Consider the following 26163-nt stretch of genomic DNA (forward strand, 5'->3'; position numbering starts at 1 on the left):
GTCTTTGGACAAGCCAGTCAAAGTAATGAAACGAAGAACACGAGCAGCTGCTCGAGCGTCATAAGCTAAAATATCCTGTAAAGTAGATGGCAGAGACAGGACAACACGAGATTGACTAAAACGGGGACACGACAATAAAACATGGCCCACTGTTAATGCATGACCACAAGGGCACTGCGGGGCTGGGTCACCGGAGAGCAGGTAGCGGTGGCTAGACCGGCAATGTCCAATCCGCAACCTGGTCAGAAGGACCTCTTCTCGCCGAGATGGGCGGGAGGAGGTTGTCCAAGCAGTTGGGAACGGTTTTACTGCCCGGAGCTTGTTTCCTTGGAGGGATGACCAAGCATCCCACCACAACGACACAAGCCTCTTACATACATCCCCACGAACGTCAGATGACGGGACACAATGGGAGGCTGGCCGAGGAAGGAGGACTGCAGCCTTGGCTGCAGCATCCGCAGCCTCATTCCCAGGCACTCCTACATGTCCGGGAACCCACAGGAAGCTGACAGGAGAACCATTATCAGCGAAAGAATGGAGGGACTGCTGGATCCGTTGCACCAAGGGATGGACCGGATATGGAGCTCCAAGGCTCTGAAGAGCACTGAGTGAATCAGAGCAGAGTACATACGATGAGTGGCGGTGGCGGCGGGCATACTGAACGGCCTGATGGAGAGCAAAAAGCTCGGCCGTAAAGCTGGAACACTGGTCGAGGAGCCGGTATTTAAAGGTGCCGGCCCCGACGACAAAGGCACAGCCGACACCATCGTCAGTTTTGGAACCATCAGTGTAAATAAAGGTGTGACTGGCAAGTCGCGCACGAAGTTCGACAAACCGTGAGCAATACACTGCAGCCGGAGTACCCTCCTTTGGGAGCGAGCTGAGGTCGAGATAAATATGAACCAGAGCCTAGAGCCACGGTGGTGTCGAGCTCTCACCCTCTCTGAAGGTGGTAGGGAGGGCAAAATCCAATTGTCGAAGCAGGCGACGAAAGCAGACTCCAGGGGGCAGCAGGGCAGACACATACAACCCCTACTGACAGTCGAGAGAATCGGCGAAGAAGGACTGATAAGAGGGGTGGTCGGGCATTGACAACAGCTGGCAGGCATACCGACAAAGCAGTACGTCGCGCCGGTAGGTCAATGGTAATTCGGCAGCTTCAGCATGAAGACTCTCGGCGGGACTAGTGTAAAATGCTCCGGTCGCAAGACGTAACCCCCAATGGTGGATGGAGTTGAGACGGCGTAAGATGGATGGCCGAGCATACGAGTAGACGAGGCTCCCATAATCCAGCTTTGATCGGACTATGGACCGATACAAGCGAAGCAGGACAGTGCGATCCGCTCCCCAAGATGAACCACTAAAAACTCTGAGGACATTAAGGGAACGTGTACAACGGGCCGCCAAATAAGAGACATGCGGAGACCAACACAGTTTCCTGTCCAACGTGAGCCCTAGAAACAGTTGTTTCCACGAATGGGAGAACAACGGGACCGAGATGTAAGGACGACGGAAGGAACGCTTTATATCGCCAAAAGTTGATGCAAACCGTCTTCTCTTCAGAGAACCAGAAGCCATTTGCCACACTCCATGAGTATAGGCTGTCTAGACAACGTTGAAGGCAGCGCTCCAGGAGGCATGTTCTCTGGGCACTGCAGTAGATCGCGAAGTCATCGACAAAAAGAGAGCCTGAGACATAAGGTGGAATGCAATCCATAATTGGATTGATCGCTATGGCAAAAAAGGCTACGCTCAGGACGGAGCCCTGAGGCACTCCGTTCTCCTGGAGGAAGACGTCTGACAATACGGAACCCACACTTAACCTAAACTTGCGATCTGTTAAAAAGGAATCAATAAAAAGGGGCAGGCGACCGCGTAGACCCCACCTGTGCATAGTGCGGAGGATAAATCCTCTCGAACAGGTATCATAAGCCTTCTCCAAATCGAAGAACACGGCTACCGTTTGGCGCTTTCGCAGAAAGTTGTTCACGATGAATGTCAACAGGGTCACAAGGTGGTCAACAGCGGAGCGGCGGCGACGAAAGCCGCATTGAACATTGGTAAGTAGCTGTCGAGATTCAAGAATCCAAACTAACCGAGCGTTAACCATGCGCTCCAGCACCTTACAGACACCGCTTGTACGAGAAATGGGGCAGTAACTAGAAGGAAGGTGTCTATCCTTCACGGGTTTTGGTATAGGAACAACGACGGCGTCACGCCAACGCATGGGGACTCGACCTTCGGTCCAGACGCGATTGTAGGTACGAAGAAGGAAGCTTTTGCCTGCTGGAGAAAGGTGGGCCAGCATCTGAACGTGAATGGCATCTGGCCCCGGAGCAGAGGACCGGGACAGTGCAAGCGCACGTTCGAGTTCCCGCATAGTAAAGGGGGCATTATAATTTTCCAGATTCAGCGAGTGGAAGGAAGGTCGCCGAGCCTCTTCTGCCTCTTTCCTGGGAAGGAAGGTAGGGTGGTAATGGGCGGAGCTTGAAACCTCCGCGAAAAACCGGCCGAAGGCGTTGGAGACATCGACAGGATCAACAAGGACCTCAGTACCTGAAGTCAGGCCAGGTACCGAGGAGTGGGCCTTAATGCCCGACAGCCGGCGCAGGCCACCCCAGACGACAGAATAGGGAGTAAAACTGTTGAAGGAGCTGGTGAAAGAGGCCCAACAAGCTTGTTTGCTGTCTTTGATGACTCTACGGCATTGCGCTCGGAGTCGTTTGTATCCAATACAATTCGCCAACGTAGGATGGCGGCGAAAGGTGCGTAAAGCACGTCGTCGAGCACAGATAGCGTCTCTACAAGACTCATTCCACCAGGGGACGGAAACGCGACGTGAAGAAGAGGTAGTATGAGGAATGGAGCGTTCGGCAGCATTGATGATAACAGCCGTGAGGTATTCGACCTGACTGTCACAACTGGGAAAATCGTGGTCCGAAAAGGTCGCCAGGGAGGAGTAAAGTCCCCAGTCAGCTTTCGGTATGTTCCAGCTCGAAGGACGTGGGGATGGGGTGTGGTGCAGGAGACGAACGACACAGGGGAAGTGGTCGCTCAAATAGGTGTCAGAAAGGACCTACCACTCGAACCGACGGGCTAGAGTGGTAGAACAGATCGAGAGGTCCATGTGGGAGTAGGTATGAGTAGAGTCTGAGAGGAAAGTCGGGGCGCCAGTATTGAGGCAGACAAGATTGAGATGGTTGAAGACATCCGCCAAGAGTGCGCCTCTTTGACAGGATGCAGGAGAGCCCCAAAGGGGATGATGGGCATTGAAGTCGCCAAACAAAAACGGCGGGGGAAGCTGAACAATCAGGTGCATCATGTCAGCCCGACTAACAGCGGATGACGAGGGAGTGTAGATGGTACAAACGGAAAAAGTAAAAGCAGAAAGAGTAATACGGACAACTATTGCTTGGAGTGGGGTGGTCAATGGGATGGGATGGTAATAGACATCGTCCCGAACGAGCAACATGACTCCACCATGAGCTGGAATACCGTCCACAGGGGTGAGGTCAGATCACTCCGAGGTATAGTGGGTAAAGGCAATACGGTCAGTTGGGTGCAACTTGGTTTCCTGGAGACCAAGGACGAGCGGTGGAGGAGCAGTTGTAATTCCTCCCGATTAGATCGAATACCTCTTATGTTCCAATGTAACAAAGCCATCGCTAGTCAGAAAAAAGGGGGAACAAAACAGGTGAAGAGCTGGTCACCTCAACGTCCGCAGAGGGCCAGGTTCCGAGGGAACAACGCTACAATCGGCGGGAGGCGCATCCCGTTCCATCGAGTCGTCGCCAGCTGCGGCCGCTTTCCCGGGTTGCGTAGGAGGGCAGCATCATTCGCCGACGAGAGGCCAGCTAAGTGCCTGGCAGCAGAGTGTCCCGGCGAAACTGAGGACGGCCGGGAGCAGCGACTCACGGATGGAGCGTCAGACGAAACGCGCCGGGGTGGAGAGGGGGATAAAGACTACTTCTTGGAGGCCTTCTGGGAAGTCCGATGAGGCACGGGGATGGTGGGCTGGACCCGAAGAATGTCCTCACGCGCGGGGTCCGTTTTGGAGCGCCGGACCTCGGAAGCCGGGGTCCGGAACGTTTCCCCGATGGACGCCTGAGAAGGAGGAAGGGTGGCCCCTGGGGCAGAGGGGGCAGGGGCCACGAGGGAGGAGGATTTGGAAGGGAGGGATTTGGGAGGCGGAGGCATAGACCCCGGATGGGGTGAGGAGGTGGAGGGGGGACAGGATAGGGGTGAGGATACTGTGGAAGGAGCGGACACAACTGAGGCAAACGAAGTTGTCATCGTCATGGGATGGAGGCGGTCATACTTTTTCCTGGTCTCGGAATAAGAGGCCATCCGAAGTTTTTAATTCTTGGATCTTCTTCTCCATCTGATACGCAGGGCAGTCTAAATATCTAGGCGAGTGGATGCCAGGACATTTGACACACTGAGGTGGTGGGGTGCATGTATGTTCCTCACGAAGAGGATGTCCACAATCGCCGCAAAGGGGCTCAGCCTCACACCGTGATGACATGTGCCCAAAGCGCAAGCACCGAAAGCAGCGCATAGGAGGCGGGACGTAAGGTCGCACGTCGCACCGGTAGCATATCACCTTTACCTTCTCCAGGAGAACGTCCCCCTCGAAGACGAGGATAAAGGCCCCGGTGTCGATGCGACTGTCTTAGGGGCCGCGCTGGACTCGCCGGACGAAATGCACGCCTCGGCGCTCCAGGTTGGCCCTGAGCTGCTCATCACATTGCAGCAGGAGGTCCCGATGAAAAATAACCTCCTGCGTCCTATTCAGTGCCAGATGCGGGACAATGGACACTGGGATGTCCCCTAGTCGGTCGCACACCTGGAGCACCGACGACTGAGTGGCAGAGGTGGTCTTTATGAGAACAGACCCCGAACGCATTTTACTGAGAGCCTCGATTTCCCCGAAGATGTCCTCGATGTGCTGGACAAAGAACATGGGCTTGGAGGTGGCGAACGTCCCCCCATCGGTCCGAGAACAGACTAAATAGCGGGTGAAGTACTTCGCCCCAAGCCGGCGGGCCTGTGCTTCCTCCCAGGGAGTGGCCAAGGGGGAAGGGGCAGGAGAACCAGAACCAGAGACAGTACCTTTCTTTTTAAAAGACTCTGCCGCAGAGCGACCCGATACATGTTGACGTTTCATCTGCGAAACATCCGCTCCGATACCACCCACTCCGACCAGGGTCTCTTCCCACGGGCGCCACCCAGCCTCAACAAGGGCCACCTGGCAGGATGACCGTTGCCTGGAGTCCTGATGCCCCAAGGAGACGGGCATCTACTCCTTGGCTAACGTGGGGAGGGTGCAGCTCAGTTATCGGTAGTACGATCCCTGTGTTGTCAGAGGGCTACAACCTAGAGGGTACATTACGACCCCACCACAACGGGCTGGCTACCATGCTGGATTTCGGGTGCCATGGAAAGTCCATCATGATCATAGGTGCAGATGGGGACGCACTATGGGCGTAACTTGTGCAACCCATCAGGCGTTTAGGCCCAATTTGAGGAATAGCGGGTGTGGTTACAACGCCGTTACAATGCTGAGTGCCAAGGTCTTAGTGCACTGAGGACCAGCGAGACACCACATAAAGCGTCCTTCCCCAAAAGGCTCGTACTTCTGTAGAATTTTGAAGAATGGAGGTCAAACCCCAAGGGGGACCGTCACATGGAAGGCCAAAACGGTTGAAACTCCTTTTAGTCGCCTCTTACGACAGGCAGGAATACCTCGGGCCCATTCTTACCCCGGACCTGCAGGGGACTGCGCAAGCAGTTATGCACGCCTAACTTTCTATGGAGGGACTCTGACCTCTACCAGGACGCTGGTCACCAGACTCGTCCTAAAAGCTCTTGTTGCCAGTCTAACGTCCCAGTGGTTCACTAGGTCGAGTAAACGCAACGCTGAGGGCGCCGCCGAACCATAAACCACACTTCCACGGTCAAGGCGGGATTGAACAAGAGCTCTGTAGAGCTGCAGCAGCGGAGAGTGATCTGCACCTCAGATGGTGTTGCTCAGGCAGCAGAGGGCATTGAGGGGCTGCCATCACTTCCGCTTCAGCTGAGGAAGCCACGTCAATCGGGCGTCGAAAGACAGTCCTAAGAATCGATATGTCTCCACTACAGTGAGTGGATCGTCATTAAGTTGAAGTTCTGATCCCAGTGAGCGGTACTACGGAGACAGAAGTGCATGACACACGACTTCGCCGCTGAAAACTGGAAGCCATGGGCTAGAGGCCATGACTGCGCTTTGTGGGTGGCTCCCTTTAGGCGCCTCTCAGCAACTCCAGTACTAGAGGAGCAGTGCGAAATGCAGTAGTAGTCTGCATACAGAGAAGGTGAGACAGACGGCTCGACAGCTGCTGCTACACCGTTTGTGGCCACTAAAGAAAAATACACTCAATACAGAGCCCTGCATGGAGGCACCGACTTTGACATGGAAAGTACAGTGCGATAGGAAATTTTTGAAAAAAATCGGGAGCAGGCCCCAGAGAGCCCACTCATATAACGTGGCAAGCATATGATTTCGCCAGGTCGTGTTGTAAGCTTTTCGTAAATCAAAGACTGCAACCAGGTGTTTGCGTCTGTAAAATGCTGTTTGGATGGCAGACTCTAGGGACACAAGATTATCAGTGGTAGAGCGACCCTGGCGGAAACCGCCCTGGCATGGAGCCAGTAGGCCACGTGACTAGGACTCTACACAATCGCCAACTTACCATACATCCTAATAGGTTAAAAAGAACGTTGCTGAGGCTGACAGGCCGATAGCTATCCACATCAAGCGGATATTTGCCGGGTTTGAGTACTGGAATGATGGTGCTCTCTCGCCACTGCGATGGAGAGACGCCATCGCACCAGATCTGGTTGCTGATTACGAGGAGATGGTGCTTGTAGTTGGGCGAGAGATGTTTGTTCATCTGTGGATCCGATCTGGCACAGGAGCTGTGTCAGGGCAATGTGTGAAGACGCTGAGGAGCTCCCACTCTGTAAACGGAGCATTATATGGTTCACTGACGTTCAGTGAACGAGAGTGTTTTCCTTTCCGTCTGCCACTTGAGGCTGTGAAATGCGGTGGGAATAATTCTCCGACGCGGAGGCTCGAGCATAGTGCTCAGCTAAGTGCTTGGCAATTGCGTTTGCGTCGGTAGGTAACACGCCATTGATGTTAATGCCAGGGATACCTGTCTTAGTCTGGTGCCTACAAACATGTCTGATCTACGTCCAAACTTGGGAAGGTAAGTTATGGCACCAAATGGTCGAGATGTACCTTCACAAACATTCCTGTTTCAGTCTTTTTAGCTGGCGCCCGCGAGCATGGAGCCGTTTAAAACCTAATAGGTGCTCTAAGGAAGGGTGCCACTTATGTCGCTGTAGAGCTCGCTGACTCTCCTTAATGGCTTCAGTGATTTCCAAGGTACTGACTTTCTCCAGGGGCACCCTAAAGAACAAGGGACTGTGATTCAAGCGCAGAAACGATAATTATAGTGACCCGCTCAACTACCACATCGATGGTTCCATGTTGGGGAGATTCATCAGTGACAGAGGTGAAAGCTTCCCAGTCTTCCTTGTTTAAAGCCCATTTTGGTAGATGTATGGGGGAATGGCGCTAGGGGAGTGACAGGAAGATGTGGAAGTGGTCACTACCACACAAGTCATCGTGGGCTTTCCAGTGTACAGTTGGGAGAAGTCCTGGGCTGCAGAGGGATAAATCAATGGAGGCGTAAGTGTCACGAGCCACAGTGAGGCGTGGGGGCCCCAGTATTTAAGAGACAGAGGTCGAGTTGAGACAGGAAATTTTCGACATCTCTACTTTGGGCAGTAAGCACGGTGCCACCCAACAAGGGGTTATGGGTGTTAAAATCTCCCGGAAGTAGCAAAGGTTTAGGGAGCGGTTGAATCAGTGCAGTAAATGGGTTCAGGGGTACTGCACCATCTGGAGAAAGATAAGTGTTGCAGACAGTTGTTTCTTGCGTCGTCCGTATCCTGACAGCCACAGCTTCAAGAGGAGTTTGAAGAGGGCACAGGTTCACTGCATACTGAGTTCAGGACATAGACGCGAACTCCACCTGACACACTACCATAGTCACTATGGTTCTTGTAATATCCCCTATAGCTGCGGAGGTCAGGGGTCCGCATTTCCAGGAACCAGGTTTCCTGGAGGGCAAAGCAGAAAGCAAGTGAAAAAGCTTAACAGTTGCCATAGCTCAGCCAGGTGGTGGAAAAAAGCGCAGTAATTCCACTGGAGGATGGCGTTTTCGTGAGCCTGGGAATTCATGAAGCACAGAGGGAGGCAGGTTACGTGTCAGGGTCACCTGCTGCCACCGATTGAGTATTTGTATACATTCCTATTGTGGATGAGGCATCAGTGATATCCAGGTCCTCAGGGGACGCTAAGATCTCCACCTCATCCTCAGGTGCAGAATTTGTAGGGACTAGTGGTGTTGGGGCCACTAGAGGCTCCTTTTTCTTAGCAGATATGTTTGTTTCTTTGCTTACCCTCTCACTTCTCTTTCGGGGCTTGCTGGGAGGACTTCTTTGAAGTAGCTTCAGGCACAGAGGAGGACCGTGAAGCTCTTCAACCAGCAGGTTTTGGCTCTTTTAGCGACTGGCTAGTGTCGTCCACTTTGGCATTAGTGGAGACCTTGCGAGAGAGGGTCCCAAGGGACCCCTTCCACAAAAGAGGAGCCAGAGGAGGTGTTGCTTCTCCAGCTGGTGGAGGAGACCGATGTCATCTGCGTTGGGTGGGGGGGGGGGGGTGGTCTTGCTCCCCATGTAGGTACTTTGGGAGCAAAGGAAGGAGATTTTCCCCCATATGACTAAGGGGGCAGATGTAATCTGGAGGCCCAAAGGGCCAACTGTTTGTGGCACAGAGTGTGGTATGACTGGTACTTGTGACGGCAATGGTAATGTAGCTGCAGTGTATGTGGACGTCAACCAAATGGGGTGTAATCCTTCAAATTTACGTTACGTTTAGCCTCTTAGTAAGTCTACTGGTCCAAGGTCGTGTACTTCAAGATTTTCCGCTCCTTTGGGAGTGCTGTGCAGTCTGGCGTGCAGGGGGCATGCTGCTCTCCACAGTTTGTACAAGTGGGAGAAGGCGCACCTGGAGAATCTGGATGCAGTGGAGGTCCGCAGTCTCAGCATGTGGCGCTGGAAGTGGAGCACGAAGACATGTGCCCTAATTTCCAACGTTTAAAGCACTGCATAGAGGGAGGGACGTGTGGCTTAACGTCACAGCAGTAAACCATCGCCTTGACCTTTTCAGGCAATGAATCACCCTCTAAGGCTAAGATGAAGGCACTGATAGGAACCGTGTCGTCTTTGGATGAAATGAACACCCCGCTGTTCTAGATCGGCGCGGGGCTCGTCGTCAGACTGCAAGAGAGGGTCGCGATGGAAAATAATCCCCTGGACCATGTTGAGGCTTTTATGGGGAGTGACAGAAACAAGAATGTCACCCAGCTGGTCACAAACGACTGACGCCTAGGATTGGGCTGGGGATGCTGCCTGAATCAAGACTGCACAACTTCTCATCTTTGACAGCAATGTCACTTCCCCAAACTTATCCTCAAGATTTCAAAAAAAAAAAACTGAAGCTTCGTAGGTAGAAAGGAGGCCCTGTCCATTCTGCTACCGACTAAATACTGAGGCGAATATGGCTCATCTTTCTGTAGCCCTACATTCCTCCCCTGGTGCAGCGAGGGACGGAAACTATTTAGGGACATATCTGTCAGCATTGAACTCTATCTGGCCCTTCTTAGAGACTTCTGGCGCCGTACGGTCACCAGCAAGACGTGACAGTCCGCTTCATTGCGCGTCATCCGCTCTGATGCCACCCACTCTGATCAGGAGCTCTCCCCACGGGCGCCACCCAGCCACATCAAAGGCCACCTGGGATGATGGCCGTTGGCACGAGTCCTGATGCCCCAGGAAGACAGGCCTCTGCTCCTTGGCATACGTGGTGAATTGCTAGCTAAGGCATTACCAGTGTGATTCCTGTGTTATCAGGGGACTACCACCAAATGGGTACATGAGGGGCCCCACCACAACGGACTGGCTACCGTGCTGGATACAGGGCATAGAGAAATCCAATATTGTCATGGGGACGACGAAGGACAGGAGACAACGGAAGAAGATGATGTAATCTGGAATGTGTCCTCGCCCAAATAGTTTAATTGCAGGTGGAGATGCAAAACCGTGACGAAAGGTTCAGGAGATCGAATCTAAGGGCACTATGGATAACTCGTGCACCACGTAAGGCGTCCTTCCCCATATGTCCTGGACAGTAGAATTTGTAAAGTGGCAGGTCAAACCATAAAATGGGACTCGGACTTTTAGGGCCGAAAAGTGTGAGAGTCCCTTTAGTTACCTCTTAGGACAGGCAGGGATACCTCGGGCCTATTCTAACCCCCACATCCACAGGGGATGACTAGGTTGTGGACCATGCCGTAATCTAGAAGTGAGGCTGACTTATTTAACACGAATGATGGGTAGAGGTGACGACCAAGATCTGCTTGCTATGTGAAAGCTTAATCGTTGTCCCTAAGCTATTTAATGAAGCGAGAAGAATGTTGTGTGTTCCAGCCTCAAATGTCACTAGTGAAAGAAATTTCATTGCGGCCTGGAACGGTATCTTGTACGGACGAAGCAAAACTTGTCCGCGATCCATTGTAATCGCGCCAACAGGGAGTCATTTGGAGACAGTTTTGTTCCTGTTATAATTTTAATTTCTTAGATGGTCGAGTTTGAATCAATAAAGCTGATACTGTTATAAAAAACAATGATTTTTCATTACGAGACCGACAAAAGTTGGCAGTTACACAGTTAACTATGAAACTCCCAACGGTTTCCAAGATTTCGTTATTGCATAAACGAAGTTTTTTTTCTCTTATGGATCTCAGTGACGTCGCAGTTAGACACTACCACTCAGGAATATACGTCTGCAGCGTAACTAAAGCTATATGCTGTAGTTCCATCAGATTTTCAATGTCACACATCCTCCAGACACACAAACTGCTACTGTACTGAAACTGTTGCAATAGCATTTCAAAGTGCGCGCCAGACGGGGTGGCGTCTGCCCTCCCCGCAGCGCCTCATTCGATCACAGCCCGCTCTCTTCGAGCGTTCGTACTCATGCAAGCCATGCCCGACTGCGGTGGGCTCGAGCGACTATGAACGAGCAAAGCGCCTTATTTTCATATCTCTGTTAAATACCTCGAAGTGATGTTTCCTTGGAGCACCTGCAACGTATTCGTTCCTTCAAGTTGAATTGCAACCGATCTGCGCAGCAGCCCTGACTAATAGGTCATCCCAAATTCTGTAAGAAACTGAAGTATACAAATTTTACGTCAGTTCTTAGAAAAACAGTGCAATAGTAATGCTAACTATTTCGCTGATGTCACTGTGCTCAGCAGCTACGTGGAACCCATTAAGTAACAGGTATTTATGCAACTAACAAAAACGAACAAAATGTGATTAACAAGAATAGGTTCACACACGACCATCACGGATAGTAATTAAATTTTGTGTGAGCATTCGCGCATGTTCCACCAAACAGTGACGTTTCACTATCGCTAATTCAACAGTTCCGGAGATATAGACATTTGACCCCAAAGCGCAGCTGTCAAAAATGCACCCTGAGTTTTCGGCAAATTTGAGACTTAATATTCCGCGGCCATGTTTTCTGGAAAGAAACAAAGCTAGCCTATCTTGTATAACATTTTGGGCTCACTTAAGCGAAATAATAAAGGATTTCCTGAGCAACGTTCATACGGATAATTCGAAGCCAAGTCGATCGAAAAAATAAACGCTCGAACAAATGTTATGTTTGGATTTTTTTATCTCCGAAAGTAACTGGGTGATTAACCTGAAACTTGGCACATAAACTTAACGAAACGAAGTGTAAGAATATAAAATTTTGGTCTTTCGCCTCTTTCAAACAGTTTACAAAGACGATTTTTTGCAGAAATGCGAAAAATGGTTATTTCTGGCCACTTTTACAAGCAAGAGCCTACTGCTATCTTTTAAACCGTTTTAACTCTGAAGACCACCTCCGAACTACACTCCTGGAAATTGAAATAAGAACACCGTGAATTCATTGTCCCAGGAAGGGGAAACTTTATTGACATATTCCTGGGGTCAGATACATCACATGATCACACTGACAGAACCACAGGCACATAGACACAGGCAACAGAGCATGCACAATGTCGGCACTAGTACAGTGTATATCCACCTTTCGCAGCAATGCAGGCTGCTATTCTCCCATGGAGACGATCGTAGAGATGCTGGATGTAGTCCTGTGGAACGGCTTGCCATGCCATTTCCACCTGGCGCCTCAGTTGGACCAGCGTTCGTGCTGGACGTGCAGACCGCGTGAGACGACGCTTCATCCAGTCCCAAACATGCTCAATGGGGGACAGATCCGGAGATCTTGCTGGCCAGGGTAGTTGACTTACACCTTCTAGAGCACGTTGGGTGGCACGGGATACATGCGGACGTGCATTGTCCTGTTGGAACAGCAAGTTCCCTTGCCGGTCTAGGAATGGTAGAACGATGGGTTCGATGACGGTTTGGATGTACCGTGCACTATTCAGTGTCCCCTCGACGATCACCAGTGGTGTACGGCCAGTGTAGGAGATCGCTCCCCACACCATGATGCCGGGTGTTGGCCCTGTGTGCCTCGGTCGTATGCAGTCCTGATTGTGGCGCTCACCTGCACGGCGCCAAACACGCATACGACCATCATTGGCACCAAGGCAGAAGCGACTCTCATCGCTGAAGACGACACGTCTCCATTCGTCCCTCCATTCACGCCTGTCGCGACACCACTGGAGGCGGGCTGCACGATGTTGGGGCGTGAGCGGAAGGCGGCCTAACGGTGTGCGGGACCGTAGCCCAGCTTCATGGAGACGGTTGCGAATGGTCCTCGCCGATACCCCAGGAGCAACAGTGTCCCTAATTTGCTGGGAAGTGGCGGTGCGGTCCCCTACGGCACTGCGTAGGATCCTACGGTCTTGGCGTGCATCCGTGCGTCGCTGCGGTCCGGTCCCAGTTCGACGGGCACGTGCACCTTCCGCCGACCACTGGCGACAACATCGATGTACTGTGGAGACCTCACGCCCCACGTGTTGAGCAATTCGGCGGTACGTCCACCCGGCCTCCCGCATGCCCACTATACGCCCTCGCTCAAAGTCCGTCAACTGCACGTACGGTTCACGTCCACGCTGTCGCGGAATGCTACCAGTGTTAAAGACTGCGATGGAGCTCCGTATGCCACGGCAAACTGGCTGACACTGACGGCGGCGGTGCACAAATGCTGCGCAGCTAGCGCCATTCGACGGCCAACACCGCGGTTCCGGGTGTGTCCGCTGTGCCGTGCGTGTGATCATTGCTTGTACAGCCCTCTCGCAGTGTCCGGAGCAAGTATGGTGGGTCTGACACACCGGTGCCAATGTGTTCTTTTTTCCATTTCCAGGAGTGTATATTTAGTTTTTTAGTGCGAGCAAACGCAAGTTGGAGATGCTGTGAAAATGGGTCCATATTCCAGTGGTACTGAAATTAAATTTGACGTCATATAGTGTACGACAACTGTTTATTCCTCTCTGGGAAGGCAATATCAAAGAGCTTGATGAAGAGGAAGAGCGACAAAGAATAAGTCTATGAACTCCGGAAAAGGTGTGTCTGGTCACAGCTCATCAGGAAATATTTCAGTATTTTTTTGCAGTAATTAATCGGACCTGTTCCAACCTCCGCTATTTAACTGCATATTATTTAACCAGTGAAAATCTTGGTAGTAAAATTGTTGCAGAATACCTGCAGCACACATCGTATAAATATCCTTCAGGTTTAACACTATTGTCACATTGTGTAGGTTTTGATGAAGTTCACAGCAGTCTGGCTTTTGGAATGGATTCATGTCACAGAAAATTAGTCTTTTTATTGTGTGATGCTATTGATATGCTACTGTAATTCCGGTTTAAGGTACAGCGTACTCTGTGTTATCATAACCTGCTGTTTATTTGGAACAGTGTGCTGATGACAACTTGTATAAATGTGGTGTGAGAAAATCCCACCGCCATAGGAGGCCCTGCCCGAAACCCGTGCAACAGCAGCCACGAGTTTGTTTTCTTACCAAGCGTTCAAAAGCCTGATAAGGGTTTCTTTATACAAGATCCCAAGCCTTATGATACAATTAAGCAAGCGTCACAGGCTATAGGTGGAAGAGGTCCCTCTTAGGATCCTAAGATTACATTTATTTCTAGCTACTTTAATTTTTTACAAGGTTCATTAATTTGCTGTAAAATGTTACGAGGAGAGCTCGGTCGTGGACCAGATGTCACAGATGGGATTGTGTGGGAAGAAATTTTATTAAGACACTATAATCACTAATATAATTACTTCAAATTATTAGAGCCACAGAAAAGCGGAAACTATTCTTTCTATTGGATTCCTTATTCAATTTTACTTTCACAAAAAGAATTTTGTAGAGCTGAATGCTGGAGAGATGTAAAAAGGAAACAAAGACTACTTATTTGCAGTTTTTCTGACTCAAGCTCATTTTCTAGGCATCAGGACATTAGATATTGCCTTTCCCACAGAGTACCGAACAGCTGTCGAAAATAATAAACTATGTCAAATTTTAGCACGCCTTGAATATACACAGATTTTCTCCGCATCTCTAACTTTGTTTTTGTAGAGCCTTATTTCCTCGCACTGCAAAACAAAATCTAGTTTTTAGTTGGTTTATAACATTATCTTCCTGTTGAAAACGGTTTAAAAGAGTTTGCAGAATACTTTCTTGTAAAGGTGGGGCCAAAAATAACCATTTTTCGCATTTTTATGAAAGTATAATAGTTGCCCCCAATTCGTAAACTATTGGTAAGAAGTAAGGACAAAATTTTATATTCTCAGATCTTATATTGGTAAATTAGTACGTGAAAATTTTCAGGTTTGTTCTGTAATTACTTCTGAAGATATAAAAAGCTGAACATCACATTTTTCGGCCTTCTTTGCTTCAAGTTATCCATATGAGAACGGCTCAGCAAGTGCTTCTTTATAATTTCGCTCAAGAGAGCGCAAAAAGTTGTACAAAATTGCCTAGTTTTGCTCCTTTCAAGAAAATATTGCCGTCGATATTAGGTCCCAAAGTCGCCGAAAACTTACGATGCATTGATAGCTACGCTATGGCGTCAAACGAATGTCTGTATATCCAGAAATATTGTATTAATACAATTGTGAGACTTCTGTGATTATTGGGGCCATTTACGAAGATTCACACAAAATTTCATGTAAATCCTCTATGTTCATGCGGGAACTTTTTCGAAATTGTGTCACTTGTCATGGAATGGCCTAGTTTAGCCCTTCCTTAGAGTCACGCCAACATCTGAGCTCGTTAAAACATCGATGCGCACAGCACCTGCTCACCAATGCATTACACATATACACGTTTCGTTTTTACAATGTGTAACTGGAGTCGGCTCAAACAAATAGTGCCCATCACGTTCCATGCGACGCCCAGTGCAGAGGGAAAGGGTCGGTTTATTCCTTGTTGCAAACAAAATTATTTTTAAAGCGGAATTTTACGTGCACATTCGATAGAGCGGTCCCAAATTAGTGCGGTATTTGTTTTATCAATATGCATTAATATGAACAGAAACACTAAGAATAATCAGTACTCCAGTAGTGGAAAATGGAAATGAGCGTTTAGCGTCATTGGCCGGGAGGACGCTTACGGGACAGGTCCGGCCGCCTTGGTGCAGGTATTATTACATTCGACGCCACATTGGACGAACTGCGCGCCGGATGGGGATGAAATGATGATGAAGGCGGCACAACATCCAGTCCCTGAGCGGAGAAAATCCCCTACCCAGCCGAGAATCGAACGGCAGTCCGGCACGCTGACTCCAGTAGTAGCACCCCACTTTGATTCGCCCCGACTTGCTACCGCCGTTCAGTAGTGCTACTCAGCCGTCGGTGAAGCTTTATTCTTCTAGTTTTATTGTCTCTTAATATGTATCGATAAAAATGTATTGCGGCAGACTAATATGTGACCACTATCGAACGGGCACGTAAAATTCTGCTTTAAAAATCGTTTAGTTTGTAACAGGAAACACACCGACACTTTCCGTCAACAGTGAGCTTCGCGTGAAACATGTGATTAGCAGCATTTGTTTGGGCTGACTCCTTATGCACTGCAAAAACGAAATTGCAAATATTTGCCGAAACAGCAGTAAAAATGCGCCCGACGGCTGTTCGGAGAGAGACCACATATATAAGAATATTTATGGTGGAAGGTGATATCCAAATGGTAGATAAGAATTCTAACAATGAGGCCTAGATAAGAAGCTGCGTTTTGCAAATTAGTTCTTTCAGAAACTGAGATCGATAAAAAACTTGCGAGGACTCATTTAGAATGGAAAGTTTGACAGTGATATTGGTGGCAAGTATGTAAGATATTTACATCCCAATATTGTTATAGTGACAATGAGCAGTCAAATTTCAGCTGACGGCGGTAGTGAAGATATTTAACTATGAGAGAAAGTTAGAACCTTTAGTCCGTGTGTAGTAACTGAAGAGCTTTGTAAGAATGTCAATTCCTTAAATATTTCGACAACCTTATATCTTATACTGTTCTGTGTAATACAATGAAACATTTGGCAGTCTTCGTGCAAATAACTTCCCGATGTGTACACTTCCTTCTGATATTTAATATGTCTTAGATGCCTCTGGATTGTTTTTTGCTGTTGCTTTTTTTACGTTGCGCGCGCGCAAAAACGAAATTGCAAATATTTGCCGAAACAGCAGTAAAAATGCGCGCGTGTGTGTGTGTGTGTGTGTGTGTGTGTGTGTGTGGGGGGGGGGGGGGGGGAGGGGGGGGAGGGGCGCCCTGCCCTCTACCTGAAAGTAATTTACAGTTTACACTATGTTCCCTGCCTAATGCAGCAGAAATGAAGGCTTTACTTCACCTAAGTGAAAAAATTTTTCACTATGCAAACGGCTAATTTATTGTTCTGTCTTCATGGTCTTCAGTGTTTGCAAAATTCAAAACCAGGAAGTTGTTATATCGAAATTATTTCCCCCACATTTCATGCACGTGAAAATTCAGTTGAAAATAAAGTTTTCAAAAGTTATTTTAACGGAAAAACTTGAGCTACAAAAATTAAAAGTCATTGTAGTCATTACTTGGCAAATCCATTTTTTGAATGTATGAAAGAAATGTGTTAAAGAATTACTGTAGATGTTATTCTATTTTCTCCTACACCAACAAACGAACTCAATATGCTTTTACCAAAGTGATTAAAACGATACTAAAAATATTCTTGTGATGAAAGTGGGCAGCAGACTGGGACAGTGGCACGATAATGTTTCATTCAATACTTCTCTGCAGTTTGTAACTTGTCACTTCAAATTCTTTCGAAATGTCCATATATGCCCCTTGCAGTAAGACACTGAAGCAAACGAAACAAAACTAAAGTGATTTTACCTTTAGTGGGGACAACAACAAAAAAACTCTACACCTATCCCCAGTTAGACTTTGACAGACCTGTCAAAAGGAGAACGCTAAAACGGTATCTGTGTAAGATATAACTAAAGCATACGTCACTGCTCTGTAGCAGAATAGATATTGTACATTAAGTTACTGGCATTAATATCGCAAAGGAACTACAAGCTATTGATCCTGCATAAGCGATGTACGTTGATTCTTAGTCAGTAAGCGAAGCTTACCGAAACCTTTGAATCCTCGAATTTATTAGTGCTGCATTGTCTGTCTTGTCAGGCTCGTTTCGTGATTGGAGATCTTTCCCTCATCTCTTACACATGCAGGGTCTCCATTCCAAATCAAGGCCCTACGTCCCTCAACACATTTTGACGTATTTGGTAATTCTATGACTAAGTAACAGTGACAAGTATTTTTGTAGCTTTAGAAAGGTAGATCTCTATATTCTCGAATTTTTTTTACCTTCATGTAACTGACAACCATTAAATAGGGAACACTTTCCTAATATTCTGAAATTTATTTATTTAGCAGAGAACCGACTTTCGGCTTAAGGTCATCAGGCGGTAACAATATAGCAAACATAAAATGACGTGTGACTTACAGATAATACCTCTGCAGAAGATACAAAGATGTATAGGATAATTTTGCATAAGCATTCGGCTTTCCAGCTGATTGAAGTTACATCGATTTTCAATACTGAAAGCTTGTAGATGTGTACCAACGTGTATGTGCTTGAGTGTATGTACCGACCATATGCAGACTTTTACAAGTGACCATCGTTTGTGAGACTGTCTTTGTAGCATACTGAGTGGAACGACACAGAAAATCAGATTGCTAGGAATGTGAATTCAATTATACGAAAGTCAGCCTTGTTTCAAAGAGTATTGAATTGAAAGGGTCACGAGATATAAAAATACTCCCTTAAGCAACTACAGGAGGATAAAGTCCAAAGTATTTATTTAGGCCAAGAAACAAGTACAATATCAACAATCTAGTATTAAGGGTCTACAGACGCGCAATTTAAGTCTATAGCCCCATTACGCGAGGAATGTCAATATTTCTGTCTTTTCTACGACTACATGCATACTCCACGAGCCACGTATGGTGCGTGACTAGTCATTTCCCTTCCTGTTCCACTCGCAAATAGAGCCAAGGAAAACGACTCTGTGTGCCTCCATACGAGCTCTAGTCTCTCTGATCTTATCTTCATGGCCATTACGCGAAATGTACGTTGGTGGCATTAGAATTGTTCCGTTTTGAGCCTCAAATACCGGTTCTGTAAATTTTCCCAGTGGCTTCTCTCAGGGCTGTCCCGCTTTCTAATCAAACGCGTTGGAATAAAAAGTTTAAGTATATTTTTCATCCTGATAATTCAGTGGTTGTGTCTTTAGTTCAGTAGAATAAATCTAACCAAATCTGCAGTTTTCTCTTTTTTCGCATCACAATGTCACCCGAAACTGCAAAACTGCGTCCGAGCTCCTCACATGCTAAGCACAAAGTGATACATGTACAAGCACGCTTTGACTGTGTGGAGTGAGAGGATTCTTTCATCCTTCCACAACATGCTTGACCATGTATCCTTGTCAACCTTCTGGCAAAGTATGTTGCCACCTTTAGACTGCTTTAATACGGATACAACGACGTTTGCACTGGTGATTGTTGCCACGGGTATGATCTATCCCGCTCACAGCCCCTGAAGCTTCTGTCTACGTCTTATGGCTGTGGAAAAAATGGAGTAACTCGAAGCAGTTGCTTTCTTGTGTTTAATAAAGTAAATAGAGGTAGACATAAAAGTATCTTCGATAAACAACATTTAATCCGGGACCATAAATGAGCGTTTGTATTCTTTGTCAGGAACCTGGAATGCTTCGTATAAGTTCTTTTTGAATTTCTGCAACCACTTTTGAAGAAAGATTAAATAGGACAGATTCGGATAAACAAAAATAGGTGAAACCTCATATGACCACGAGAGAGGCTGTCAAACTGGCGACATTGCTCAGTAGCAACTGTTACAAAAGTGTCCCGTGAGCAATCAGTTCTTAAAATTATCTTAGCACGACTGCTGCATTTTTAGCAAACTGATTTTTATTCATTGAGTACTGCGCTTCAGACATCTATGGAACTGACAACTGGCCCTTAGAGAGTCAATATATTTAAATACAATTTAAGTTTTAATTAGAGTATATGCGTTAGGAATGAGAAGACCTGACAGCATGGCGCTCATAAATTAAGAAAATCTTTCAAGTTTCAAAACGAAGTTCTGGCTTTTTTTTTCATACACACCCGTGTGAAATCTTTAGCACATCAAATGTAATGACAAAAAGCTCATTGTAAAATGAAAAATGTGGGAATTATGCATTACTGATAAATATCGAAAAATCAGAACCACATTATTTAAAGTATAGTCAGTTCCTGACGGTAGTGCGATGGAAGACTGAGATGTATAAATTCAAATCAGTAAGGAAACAATATCATTAAAATGAAGACTAATTTATAGGAAAAAATCCACTAAAATAGTTTCAGACATGGCCATAAACTTTCTACATTTATTCACAAAAAAATAAATTTACAAGTTCTTGGCGCACAAATCTTTTTGGGTGATTGTTATTTGGTGGGAACGGCCTGACGCCTCACATTCATTGGATCCGATATTCCGCGTAGTATTAGGAATGAGCGCCTTGGCATCTGTCCATGGTTTCAGTCATGGTCCCGAACGGCTCTCATCGGTAAATCCCGCGAAGCAATACATATTATGCAGCACGAATTTACTACGTACTGTGCGGGTACCAACGCGGGAGCATCATGTTATCGTGACAACATTTAATGCACGTAAAACCTGAAGTGGAAACCCTAAGGGTACTCGAAATCTCATTACTAAATATAAAATATAACAAGATTGTTATGCGTAGTACCTCAAAATCAAACTTAGACCAGTCTAAGATGAACAAAACTGTAAATCTTTTGCCATTAGTAACCAATTAGTGACAGTACACTGCAAAATATTCACGTCCTAAGTCGTGTTTTAGCAGAGCAATGTAGTAAAACACTCAAAGAATTATTCCCATTCCTTGCTACTTAAAGTCCTTAATATTCAGATAAAGCAGCACATGACACGACAGTTCGATTCTCTGTAACTTGTTTCGCTTATCACTTGCTAGACTCGTATAAACATTAGCTTTGTGTGGACACGTCAGCGGGTCAAAACAGTACGTTTGAATATGGCTCAAAACTATGTTCTGTATGACCACAGTTACTATCGCACATGCTCTAAAACAGTTTAGAAAGAGGGAAGTAAGGTACACATGAAATTTAAACAAAGAAAACAATAAGGAAGGGCTAAAGAAAGCGCAGGGAAATGTGATTGGCTGACCAATCGCAAGAACGTGAGTGAGCCTGTCACCCTGTTGACACATTAAAACCATCTCCCTAAAATCTCCGGCACTTTATTACTTCTCTGAAGTCCGTAAGTCAATATCGAGGTAGACAGATCTCTACTACAGTCATTTTTAAGCGTCCCTAAAACGTACCTGACATGTTACTATATAACCGAGCGAGGTGGGGCAGTGGTTAAACACTGGACTCGCATTCGGGAGGACGACGGTTCAATCCCGCGTCCGGCCATCCTGATTTAGGTTTTCCGTGATTTCCCTAAATCGCTCCAGGCAAATGCCGGGATGGTTCCTTTGAAAGGGCACGGCCGACTTCCTCCCCCATCTTTCCCTAATCCGATCAGAAAGATGACCTCGCTGTCTTGTCTCCTTCCACAAACAACCCAACCCAACATGTTACTATAAAATCATTAGGATTAACTTTAATTGAAATTAATATATTCAAATGTACTTTCCTTAGTTGGTATGGAATCTCCAGCTAAAAGTGAGCACACAACAAAATTTGATTGCGAAACTAAGAAGCGTTGCCTTTCTAATAAAAAGCGCGAGGTCGTACCAGGCAGCTTAACAGCACACAATTACGCTCGCTTCTTTGTCTACACTCCCACTGCACTACAAAGCTTCATTGTCTAGCGAGGGAGAATACCCAAAGCGGACGTTTGCAACAATCTGAACAATCGATAAGTTAGCAAAGTGTTATACGAAGTCCTTTAACAAATCTTTTATATGAACACTGTATAACTTTCCAACGGCCAACATCGCTAAAATCATTCATATAGATTACCGGCTTCGTAATTTTCCTATTGCTATCTTTGGAACTGCTAAAGGTGGGACCGAAAATGCTAGACCACAGCAACGAACGTAGAAGCACACACAGTTCTAGCCAAGATTTGCAATTCACAGAATAATAGCATACCTATGTTTACATTATTACACCATCTTCTCCTTCAGGACATTGTTTCAAAATAACTATCCATGTCATTGCGCTGATTACAAGTGCTCACATTCATCACCACTTTACAACTGACAGCTCCCAGCGCAAACATTCCTGGTGATGCAAAAGTACATCAGATGGCGCAGTGGTAGTACAAATCGATACTATCATCTCACATTAGATTAAGGCATGGATCTACTAATATTGGTGCTTTTCATGGAGGTAAGAATAGAGGGAGACGCCGTGACGTCACAACTGTGAAGCTATGTGAAGCCGAGGGTAGCCATCTCAATCCGACCAAAACATTGCTGCTGTAAGCTTGTGTGCATAGGCTTGTCACTCGCTTTTGGAAGGATTTTGCACTATTATGGTGACTTGTGTGGTGTTCGGATGTACGAATCGTTCTGATTGTGATGCGAAATCGAAGGGAATAACATTTCTACATCTACATTCTACATTGATACTCCGCAAGCCACCCAACGGTGTGTGGCGGAGGGCACCTTACGTGCCACTGTCATTACCTCCCTTTCCTGTTCCAGTCGCGTATGGTTCGCGGGAAGAACGACTGTCTGAAAGCCTCCGTGCGCGCTCTAATCTCTCTAATTTTACATTCGTGATCTCCTCGGGAAGTATAAGTAGGGGGAAGCAATATATTCGATACCTCATCCAGAAACGCATCCTCTCGAAACCTGGCGAGCAAGCTACACCGCGATGCAGAGCGCCTCTCTTGCAGAGTCTGCCACTTGAGTTTATTAAACATCTCCGTAACGCTATCACGGTTACCAAATAACCCAGTGACGAAACGCGCCGCTCTTCTTTGGATCTTCTCTATCTCCTCCGTCAGACCGATCTGGTACGGATCCCACACTGATGAGCAATACTCAAGTATAGGTCGAACGAGTGTTTTGTAAGCCACCTCCTTTGTTGATGGACTACATTTTCTAAGCACTCTCCCAATGAATCTCAACCTGGTACCCGTAAGTTAAGTGTGATTTTACAACTTCATTGTGAATGAACGTGTGCTACATCGGTACTTGTACTATAGCGTGTTTTTCTCCTGTATGATTTTAGGTTTCGTAAAAATGAAAGTCGGAAAGCTCTGTGGGAGAATGCCGTGAGGAGGAAGAATTGGCGTGCGTCTAAATGGAGCACTATATGTTCTCAGCATTTCCGAGAAGAGGACATAGACCGAACTTCCCTTTCAACAGTAAGGCTCCGAGAAAATGCTGTATCATCAGTTTTCCCTACACACCCAACACATTTGCAAAAGTTATGTTAATTCAAAGAATTAAATTCTTAGTTTTCAAGTTCACATTTCAGTATAATACGTACGTATCGTCGATAGTCGAAGTGTTGAGTAACTCACTTTGTCTTCATCATGTGCCAAATTAAAAGCTAACACTACATTAACTGGCGTAAAGTATAGGCCTAAACAGGATACTGTGTAGATTTGCCATTCTATGTACCGTATTTCAGTAAATATTGGTGGTAATGAAGTGTTTCCCAGTAGTGTAACGTAACTGAAATGTCCCAGTACGTATTACAAACAAGATGTATTTATGGGGCTTTGGATGGAGGGTATAGCTAACTTGGTTTTCAGTCTCTATTATTTAGTTTGTGATAAACGTTTATTACTGAATTAACAAAATTGTATCGTTTACATTGAAGGCTAGCTATTCGTAATATTACATTAAAAACTATTTTTAATCAGAAGAAACGCGGAATTTCGCCTTTACGAGATTTTATTTTAAACAAAAACTTTGAAACAACCAATCTGATGACGTTACATGCGTATATGGTGCAATTAGCGACTGTAATACACGCAGCGCTATAGCACACTGGCAATGTTTTGGTCAGAGTGTCGTGGCAGCGAGCCACTCCCCCATGGCTTCAAAACGTAGTACGGCTGGGATACGTAGCGCCATCTCCCCTTATTCTTACCTCCATGGTGCTTTTGTTATCAGCTGCGGTGTATACCTGAGATTATCAACAATAACTCTTCACCTGATGCCAATGTGTAATCTGGTCACCTAGTATCTAGGTGAACCTTCTTCCAATGTGTAATATAACCAATGTACAATTGTTACACCGTATGGGATTGCAGTCACTCTTAAACTGCGCCTATGATCTAGCATTACCACCCCACTCTTACACATGCCTGTGCTAAAACAAATATGTTCGAGATATTCACCCTAGATGACTACTGTCAAAAATGCCATCATTTAACAGAATATGACCAGTTTACAAAGCATCATAACTATAAAAGAATTTTTATAAAAATCCGTAAAACAAATGTTCATACAGAATATATGTTTATAGGAAAGTGCCAATGTTTACCTAAAAAACTTTTTCCAAAAAAATTCTAAATTTTGTTAACGATTCATAATATCAGATTACATAAGACAAACATAAAACCTTTTTTTTAAAAAGCCCTATGTATGTCTTATAATGCCATATATGTGCTAATTTTATTACCTCCATAAATATTCGAAATCAAAGGTGCAAGAAATTATGATATTTTTCATCTGGAAAATAAACATACCAATGGAGCTACAACTAATATTTTGCATTTTTGAACACATGTCTTGTGACATCCGCCCAGACCAAACGCAACGAACTATATCGAACAAAATAAAAAAAAAGTGGTCAGCGTGACGGATTGCCGTCCTACGGGCCCGGGTTCGATTCCCGGCTGGGTTGGAGATTTTCTCCGCTCATGGACTAGGTGTTGTGTTGTCTTCATCATCATTTCATCCCCATCCGGCGTGCAGGTCGCCCTATGTGGTGTCGCATGTAGTAAGACCTGCATCAAGGCGCCGGCCGGAGTGGCCGTGCGGTTCTAGGCGCTGCAGTCTGGAACCGAGCGACCGCTGCGGTCGCAGGTTCGAATCCTGCCTTGGGCATGGATGTGTGTGATGTCCTTAGGTTAGTTAGGTTTAATTAATTTTAAGTTCTCGGCGACTGATGACCTCAGAAGTTAAGTCGCATAGTGCTCAGAGCCATTTGAACCATTTTTTGCGCCAAGGCGGCCGGACCTACCCCGCAAGGGGCTTCCCGGCCAATGACGCCAAACGCTCATTTCCATTTTCCATTGTAAAATTATCACATGGGATTGCAATTGATCCTAACTGAAACTGTGAATTGTTTATTCAGATTTTTTCTCTTTTTTTAAGATGTTATGTATAAATGTCGTACTCGTTGTACGACGTCTAGGCGAATTCACGTTGCCCGACATCTTAAGCACAAACTCGTCACCCGACATCTAGGTTAAGCTTCTCCCACTGTTTGCTATAATCAACGTACAATTATAGCCCCTTTTGATTACAAATGTTCGTAAAACAGCTGGTGACATAATGTTGTTAATCAGTCATAGATATCTGTATGTAATATAATTATTATATTCATAGGTGTTCTACCTAGACGACCATCATCAATGTGCCATCATGTAATCTAATAATATCATCTGAATTAATTTTATTCCATCCAGAATTACTCGGAATCGGAGGCAAAAATTACACAAAGAGACAACATGTGGCTATAACAATATTTTACAATTTTGTTTACAAATGTGCTGTTTATACGTGATTGTTTACGACAATACATAATTCGACGTCTAAACGAGGTTTCACTACCCGATGTCTACGTGTAATCTCATCACTCGATGCACTTTTGCTGGCTTATTATAGCCTTGGCACCTTTCTCATTGACGATGGGACTAAGAAATTGCTTCGCCATTGCATAAAACTGGGTCTGCGCCGGCGTTTCAATGGTACTGTGGCTGTTACAGTAAGCGAATGCAACCACTCCTGAGTGTTAATTACTTGTAACCGATGCACTTTTTCTGGCTATTATGGCCTTGGCACCTTCAGAATGTTGATTGAAACCAGAATTTGCTTCGCCATTGCATACTACAAGGACCCGGCTGACATTACAATGGTACTCTCTCTTCCATTATTTGACGTAACATGTACCGTTCTGTCACATTGAATCACAACAGCTCTTATTGAACCCGTAATCTATCTATTTAACGTTTATTGGACTTTTTTTTTATAAGATGTGACGTATAAGCGCATTTACTTATGACAACGAGTCGTACGTCGTGTACGTGAAATCTCACCACTCGACATCCTTATACAGCGTTCTCTCCCGGTGTCTAGGTAAAATCCTTTCCATTATTTGATACAGACAACATCATTTTAAACCCACCAGGGATTGTAACTGCTATCGAAGCTACCCGTCATCTCGTATAACTAATCCTTAATACATATCTGTTCTACACAATTACTATTTTCATGTGATATTCTCCCTAGATCAGCGGTCATCAA

The sequence above is a fragment of the Schistocerca americana genome, chromosome X (genome assembly GCF_021461395.2).
Source record: "Schistocerca americana isolate TAMUIC-IGC-003095 chromosome X, iqSchAmer2.1, whole genome shotgun sequence".
Classification (NCBI taxonomy): Eukaryota; Metazoa; Arthropoda; class Insecta; order Orthoptera; family Acrididae; genus Schistocerca; species Schistocerca americana.